The following is an 8,542-nucleotide window of genomic DNA, read 5'->3' on the forward strand; positions in this document are numbered from 1 at the left end:
AATCGACTGCTGAGAACAAAGTCTTCAGTTTTTGGATTAAATTAGAAAACGTTCATTGGCTTCATTGGCTATTACCAATTCTCTACTTTGTGCGTGAACGAAAAAGCTTAGCTACCAGCATTCGGTCAGATTTGACACTAGTGATGAATTCAAATTTTGTGATTACCAGATATTTCCCTTAGGGCTCGTCCGGGATTTGAACCCGGGACCTCTCGCACCCTAAGCGAGAATCATACCCCTAGACCAACGAGCCACGTAAAACACTGATTTAGCAATTTTCAATTAAGTAAATGCGTCTCCGATCAGTCACTGACTTGAAAGGCAATGGTCAAGTAGTTTGTTTGGCATGGGCTCTTTCTCTGGCTCCACTGCCAGATTCAGCTTTGTGATTATTTTTGATGCCAACATTTTACCAAATTTCGAACTAGATTATTTCAGTCAAAAGTGACAGCAGAATCGTAATGAAAAAGCTTAGTGTGTAACTGTGACTTCATCAACTCATATAAGCTTTCTAGTGAGAATCACACCCCTAGACCAACGACAAACGAGAGCCATATCCTGCGACGCAAATTGACCTCTGAGAGCAAATATGCATAGTTTCCACCATCTGGATGAATTTAATTCTAATGTGGACTTCAAATAAAGGATTTGGTAAGAACCCGATGATTGTAGAAAAGATGTCAAAATAATGGATTCCAGCACAAGGACCATTTCCCTACACTATTCTCTACCTGCAGGTTACTTATCTGGCATTTCATATTAATTGCAAGAAGGATTACGGGATTCCAGATAACTGACTTGAAAGGCAATGGTCAAGTAGTTTGTATGGCATGGGCAAGAAGGGTTAGGGGATCCCAGGGCCTTCCAAGGCCAGATAGGTTCAAATGCAAATCGACTGCTGAGAACAAAGTCTTCAGTTTTTGGATTAAATTAGAAAAGGTTTATTGGCTTCATTGTCTATTACCAATTCTCCACTTTGTTGCGTGAACAAAAAAGCCAAGTTACCACCATTTGGGTGGTCTTGACACTAGTGACAACTTCAAATTTTGTGATAACCAGATCTTGCCCTTAGGGCTCGTCCAGAATTTGAACCCTGGACCTCTCGCACCCTAAGCGAGAATCATGCCCCTAGAACAACAAGCCACATAAAACAGTCTTTTAGCAATTTTCAATCAAGCAAATGCGGCTCCGATCTGTCATTGACTTGAAAGGCAATGGTCAAGTAGTTTGTTTGGCATGGGCTCTTTCTCTGGCTCCACTGCCAGATTCAGCTTTGTGATTATTTTTGATGCCAACATTTGACCAAATTTCGAACTTGAATATTTCAGTCAAAAGTCACAGCAGAATCATAATGAAAAAGCTTAGTGTGTAACTGTGACTTCATCAACTCATATAAGCTTTCTAGTGAGAATCACACCCCTAGACCAACGACAAACGAGAGCCATATCCTGCGACGCAAATTGACCTCTGAGAGCAAATATGCGTAGTTTCCACCATTAATTGTAATGTGGACTTTAAATGAAGGATTTGGTAAGAACCCGATGACTTTAGAAAAGATGTCAAAATAATGGATTCCAGCACAAGGACCATTTCCCTACACTACCCTTAGCTGCAGGTTACTTATTTGGCATTTCATGTTAATTGCAAGGATTACGGGATTCCAGGTAACTGACTTGAAAGGCAATGGTCAAGTAGTTTGTTTGGCATGGGCAAGAAGGGTTAGGGGATCCCAGGGCCTTCCAAGGCCAGATAGGTTCAAATGCAAATCAACTGCTGAGAACAAAGTCTTCAGTTTTTGGATTAAATTAGAAAAAGTTTATTGGCTTCATTGCTATTACCAATTCTCTACTTTGTGCGTGAACAAAAAGCCTAGTTACCCCCCATCTGGGTGGACTTGACACTAGTGGCAACTTCAAATTTTGTGATAACCAGATCTTGCCCTTAGGGCTCGTCCGGGATTTGAACCCGGGACCTCTCACACCCGAAGCAAGAATCATACCCCTAGACCAACGAGCCACGTAAAACACGGATTTAGCAATTTTCAATTAAGTAAATGCGTCTCCGATCAGTCACTGACTTGAAAGGCAATGGTCAAGTAGTTTGTTTGGCATGGGCTCTTTCTCTGGCTCCACTGCCAGATTCAGCTTTGTGATTATTTTTGATGCCAACATTTTACCAAATTTCGAACTTGAATATTTCAGTCAAAAGTGACAGCAGAATCGTAATGAAAAAGCTTAGTGTGTAACTGTGACTTCATCAACTCATATAAGCTTTCTAGTGAGAATCACACCCCTAGACCAACGACAAACGAGAGCCATATCCTGCGACGCAAATTGACCTCTGAGAGCAAATATGCGTAGTTTCCACCATCTGGATGAATTTAATTCTAATGTGGACTTTAAATGAAGGATTTGGTAAGAACCCGATGATTGTAGAAAAGATGTCAAAATAATGGATTCCAGCACAAGGACCATTTCCCTACACTACCCTTAGCTGCAGGTTACTTATTTGGCATTTCATGTTAATTGCAAGAAGGATTACGGGATTCCAGGTAACTGACTTGAAAGGCAATGGTCAAGTAGTTTGTTTGGCATGGGCAAGAAGGGTTAGGGGATCCCAGGGCCTTCCAAGGCCAGATAGGTCAAATGCAAATCGACTGCTGAAACAAAGTCTTCAGTTTTTGGATTAAATTAGAAAACGTTCATTGGCTTCATTGGCTATTACCAATTCTCTACTTTGTGCGTGAACAAAAAGCCTAGCTACCACCATTTGGGTGGTCTTGACACTAGTGACAACTTCAAATTTTTTGATAACCAGATCTTGCCCTTAGGGCTCGTCCGGGATTTGAAACCTGGACCTCTCGCACCCTAAGCGAGAATCATGCCCCTAGAACAACAAGCCACGTAAAACAGTCTTTTAGCTATTTTCAATCAAGGAAATGCGGCTCCGATCTGTCACTGAATTGAAAGGCAATGTTCAAGTAGTTTGTTTGGCATGGGCTCTTTCTCTGGCTCCACTGCCAGATTCAGCTTTGTGATTATTTTTGATGCCAACATTTGAAAGGCAATGTTCAAGTAGTTTGTTTGGCATGGGCTCTTTCTCTGGCTCCACTGCCAGATTCAGCTTTGTGATTATTTTTGATGCCAACATTTGACCAAATTTCGAACTTGAATATTTCAGTCAAAAGTCACAGCAGAATCATAATGAAAAAGCTTAGTGTGTAACTGTGACTTCATCAACTCATATAAGCTTTCTAGTGAGAATCACACCCCTAGACCAACGACAAACGAGAGCCATATCCTGCGACGCAAATTGACCTCTGAGAGCAAATATGCGTAGTTTCCACCATTAATTGTAATGTGGACTTTAAATGAAGGATTTGGTAAGAACCCGATGACTTTAGAAAAGATGTCAAAATAATGGATTCCAGCACAAGGACCTTGTCCCTACACTACCCTTAGCTGCAGGTTACTTATTTGGCATTTCATGTTAATTGCAAGGATTACGGGATTCCAAGTAACTGACTTGAAAGGCAATAGTGAAGTAGTTTGTTTGGCATGGGCAAGAAGGGTTAGGGGATCCCAGGGCCTTCCAAGGCCAGATAGGTTCAAATGCAAATCGACTGCTGAGAACAAAGTCTTCAGTTTTTGGATTAAATTAGAAAACGTTCATTGGCTTCATTGGCTATTACCAATTCTCTACTTTGTGCGTGAACAAAAAAGCTTAGCTACCAGCATATGGTCAGATTTGACACTAGTGATGAATTCAAATTTTGTGATTACCAGATATTTCCCTTAGGGCTCGTCCGGGATTTGAACCCGGGACCTCTCGCACCCTAAGCGAGAATCATACCCCTAGACCAACGAGCCACGTAAAACACTGATTTAGCAATTTTCAATTAAGTAAATGCGTCTCCGATCAGTCACTGACTTGAAAGGCAATGGTCAAGTAGTTTGTTTGGCATGGGCTCTTTCTCTGGCTCCTATGCCAGATTCAGCTTTGTGATTATTTTTGATGCCAACATTTTACCAAATTTCGAACTAGATTATTTCAGTCAAAAGTGACAGCAGAATCGTAATGAAAAAGCTTAGTGTGTAACTGTGACTTCATCAACTCATATAAGCTTTCTAGTGAGAATCACACCCCTAGACCAACGACAAACGAGAGCCATATCCTGCGACGCAAATTGACCTCTGAGAGCAAATATGCATAGTTTCCACCATCTGGATGAATTTAATTCTAATGTGGACTTCAAATAAAGGATTTGGTAAGAACCCGATGATTGTAGAAAAGATGTCAAAATAATGGATTCCAGCACAAGGACCATTTCCCTACACTATTCTCACCTGCAGGTTACTTATCTGGCTTTTCATATTAATTGCAAGAAGGATTACGGGATTCCAGATAACTGACTTGAAAGGCAATGGTCAAGTAGTTTGTATGGCATGGGCAAGAAGGGTTAGGGGATCCCAGGGCCTTCCAAGGCCAGATAGGTTCAAATGCAAATCGACTGCTGAGAACAAAGTCTTCAGTTTTTGGATTAAATTAGAAAAGGTTTATTGGCTTCATTGTCTATTACCAATTCTCCACTTATTGCGTGAACAAAAAGCCAAGTTACCACCATTTGGGTGGTCTTGACACTAGTGACAACTTCAAATTTTGTGATAACCAGATCTTGCCCTTAGGGCTCGTCCAGAATTTGAACCCTGGACCTCTCGCACCCTAAGCGAGAATCATGCCCCTAGAACAACAAGCCACATAAAACAGTCTTTTAGCAATTTTCAATCAAGCAAATGCGGCTCCGATCTGTCATTGACTTGAAAGGCAATGGTCAAGTAGTTTGTTTGGCATGGGCTCTTTCTCTGGCTCCACTGCCAGATTCAGCTTTGTGATTATTTTTGATGCCAACATTTTAACAAATTTCGAATTTGAATATTTCAGTCAAAAGTGACAGCAGAATCGTAATGAAAAAGCTTAGTGTGTAACTGTGAATTCATCAAGTCATATAAGCTTTCTAGCGAGAATCATAACCCTAGCCAAAGACAAACGAGAGCCATATCCTGCGACGCAAATTGACCTCTAAGAGCAAATATGCGTAGTTTCCACCATTAATTGTAATGTGGACTTTAAATGAAGGATTTGGTAAGAACCCGATGGCTTTAGAAAAGATGTCAAAATAATGGATTCCAGCACAAGGACCATTTCCCTACACTACCCTCAGCTGCAGGTTACTTATCTGGCATTTCATGTTAATTGCAAGAAGGATTACGGGATTCCAGGTAACTGACTTGAAAGGCAATGGTCAAGTAGTTTGTTTGGCATGGGCAAGAAGGGTTAGGGGATCCCAGGGCCTTCAAGGCAAGATAGGTTCAAATTGAAATCGACTGCTGAGAACAAAGTCTTCAGTTTTTGGATTAAATTAGAAAAAAGTTTATTGGCTTCATTGCCTATTACCAATTCTCTACTTTGTGCGTGAACAAAAAGCCTAGTTACCACCATTTGGGTGGACTTGACACTAGTGACAACTTCAAATTTTTTGATAACCAGATCTTGCCCTTAGGGCTCATCCGGGATTTGAACCCTGGACCTCTCGCACCCTAAGCGAGAATCATACCCCTAGAACAACAAGCCAAGTAAAACAGTCTTTTTAGCAATTTTCAATCAAGGAAATGCGGCTCCGATCTGTCACTGACTTGAAAGGCAATGGTCAAGTAGTTTGTTTGGCATGGGCTCTTTCTCTGGCTCCACTGCCAGATTCAGCTTTGTGATTATTTTTGATGCCAACATTTGACCAAATTTTTGATGCCAACATTTGACCAAATTTCGAACTTGAATATTTCAGTCAAAAGTCACAGCAGAATCATAATGAAAAAGCTTAGTGTGTAACTGTGACTTCATCAACTCATATAAGCTTTCTAGTGAGAATCACACCCCTAGACCAACGACAAACGAGAGCCATATCCTGCACGCAAATTGACCTCTGAGAGCAAATATGCGTAGTTTCCACCATTATGAATTTAATTCTAATTTTAAATGAAGGATTTGGTAAGAACCCGATGATTTAGAAAAGATGTCAAAATAATGGATTCCAGCACAAGGACCATTTCCCTACACTACCCTTAGCTGCAGGTTACTTATTTGGCATTTCATGTTAATTGCAAGAAGGATTACGGGATTCCAGGTAACTGACTTGAAAGGCAATGGTCAAGTAGTTTGTTTGGCATGGGCAAGAAGGGTTAGGGGATCCCAGGGCCTTCCAAGGCCAGATAGGTTCAAATGCAAATCAACTGCTGAGAACAAAGTCTTCAGTTTTTGGATTAAATTAGAAAAAGTTTATTGGCTTCATTGCCTATTACCAATTCTCTACTTTGTGCGTGAACAAAAAAGCCTAGCTACCACCATCTGGGTGGACTTGACACTAGTGACAACTTCAAATTTTGTGATAACCAGATCTTGCCCTTAGGGCTCGTCCGGGATTTGAACCCGGGACCTCTCGCACCCGAAGCAAGAATCATACCCCTAGACCAACGAGCCACGTAAAACACGGATTTAGCAATTTTCAATTAAGTAAATGCGTCTCCGATCTGTCATTGACTTGAAAGGCAATGGTCAAGTAGTTTGTTTGGCATGGGCTCTTTCTCTGGCTCCACTGCCAGATTCAGCTTTGTGATTATTTTTGATGCCAACATTTTACCAAATTTCGAACTTGAATATTTCAGTCAAAAGTGACAGCAGAATCGTAATGAAAAAGCTTAGTGTGTAACTGTGACTTCATCAACTCATATAAGCTTTCTAGTGAGAATCACACCCCTAGACCAACGACAAACGAGAGCCATATCCTGCGGTGCAAATTGACCTCTGAGAGCAAATATGCATAGTTTCCACCATCTGGATGAATTTAATTCTAATGTGGACTTTAAATGAAGGATTTGGTAAGAACCCGATGATTGTAGAAAAGATGTCAAAATAATGGATTCCAGCACAAGGACCATTTCCCTACACTACCCTTAGCTGCAGGTTACTTATTTGGCATTTCATGTTAATTGCAAGAAGGATTACGGGATTCCAGGTAACTGACTTGAAAGGCAATGGTCAAGTAGTTTGTTTGGCATGGGCAAGAAGGGTTAGGGGGATCCCAGGGCCTGCCAGATAGGTTCAAATGCAAATCGACTGCTGAGAACAAAGTCTTCAGTTTTTGGATTAAATTAGAAAACGTTTATTGGCTTCATTGGCTATTTTAATTCACTTTTTGAACAAAAAGTCTTTAATATTTGGGTTTTGACACTAGTGAATTTCAAATTTTAGTGATAACCAGATTTCATTAACTCATCCGGGATTTGAACACTAGAATCTCATACCCCCAGAACAACGACGCAAATTGAAGAGCTATTTTCCACCATCTGGATGAATTTAATTTGTGGACTTTAAATTTTGGTAAGAACCCGAAATTGTAAAAAGATGTCAAAAATAATGGATTCAAAAACCCTTAGCTGCAGGTTACTTATTTGGCATTTCATGTTAATTGCACCCAGGTAACTGACTTGAAAGGCAATGGTCAAGTAGTTTGTTTGGCATGGGCAAGAAGGGTTAGGGGGATCCCAGGGCCTTCCAAGGCCAGATAGGTCAAATGCAAATCGACTGCTGAGAACAAAGTCTTCAGTTTTTGGATTAAATTAGAAAACGTTCATTGGCTTCATTGGCTATTACCAATTCTCTACTTTGTGCGTGAACAAAAAAGCCTAGCTACCACCATTTGGGTGGTCTTGACACTAGTGACAACTTCAAATTTTTTGATAACCAGATCTTGCCCTTAGGGCTCGTCCGGGATTTGAAACCTGGACCTCTCACACCCTAGCGAGAATCATGCCCCTAGAACAACAAGCCACGTAAAACAGTCTTTTAGGTATTTTCAATCAAGGAAATGCGGCTCCGATCTGTCACTGAATTGAAAGGCAATGTTCAAGTAGTTTGTTTGGCATGGGCTCTTTCTCTGGCTCCACTGCCAGATTCAGCTTGATTATTTTTGATGCCAACATTTGAAAGGCAATGTTCAAGTAGTTTGTTTGGCATTTTTCTCTGGCTCCACTGCCAGATTCAGCTTTGTGATTATTTTTTGATGCCAACATTTGACCAAATTTCTTGAATATTTCAGTCAAAAGTCACAGCAGAATCATAATGAAAAAGCTTAGTGTGTAACTGTGACTTCATCAACTCATATAAGCTTTCTAGTGAGAATCACACCCCTAGACCAACGACAAACGAGAGCCATATCCTGCGACGCAAATTGACCTCTGAGAGCAAATATGTAGTTTCCACCATTAATTGTAATGTGGACTTTAAATGAAGGATTTGGTAAGAACCCGATGACTTTAGAAAAGATGTCAAAATAATGGATTCCAGCACAAGGACCTTGTCCCTACACTACCCTTAGCTGCAGGTTACTTATTTGGCATTTCATGTTAATTGCAAGGATTACGGGATTCCAAGTAACTGACTTGAAAGGCAATAGTGAAGTAGTTTGTTTGGCATGGGCAAGAAGGGT

The 8,542-nt window shown here is 40.7% G+C and overlaps 4 non-coding genes across 4 annotated transcripts; all 4 read right to left on the minus strand.

The window, feature by feature from the left end:
• Positions 1 to 181: 181 nt before the first annotated feature.
• On the minus strand, positions 182 to 253 carry trnap-agg (transfer RNA proline (anticodon AGG)). The gene has a single exon. It is a non-coding gene; the product is annotated as a tRNA-Pro (tRNA).
• A 1,691-nt stretch (positions 254 to 1,944) lies between these two features.
• On the minus strand, positions 1,945 to 2,016 carry trnap-cgg (transfer RNA proline (anticodon CGG)). The gene has a single exon. It is a non-coding gene; the product is annotated as a tRNA-Pro (tRNA).
• Positions 2,017 to 3,797: 1,781 nt separating this feature from the next.
• trnap-agg (transfer RNA proline (anticodon AGG)) lies at positions 3,798 to 3,869 on the minus strand. Its single transcript has one exon. It is a non-coding gene; the product is annotated as a tRNA-Pro (tRNA).
• A 2,593-nt stretch (positions 3,870 to 6,462) lies between these two features.
• trnap-cgg (transfer RNA proline (anticodon CGG)) lies at positions 6,463 to 6,534 on the minus strand. Its single transcript has one exon. It is a non-coding gene; the product is annotated as a tRNA-Pro (tRNA).
• Positions 6,535 to 8,542: the final 2,008 nt, after the last annotated feature.

The sequence above is a fragment of the Perca flavescens genome, unplaced genomic scaffold (genome assembly GCF_004354835.1).
Source record: "Perca flavescens isolate YP-PL-M2 unplaced genomic scaffold, PFLA_1.0 EPR50_1.1_unplaced_scaf_7, whole genome shotgun sequence".
NCBI lineage: Eukaryota > Metazoa > Chordata > Actinopteri > Perciformes > Percidae > Perca > Perca flavescens.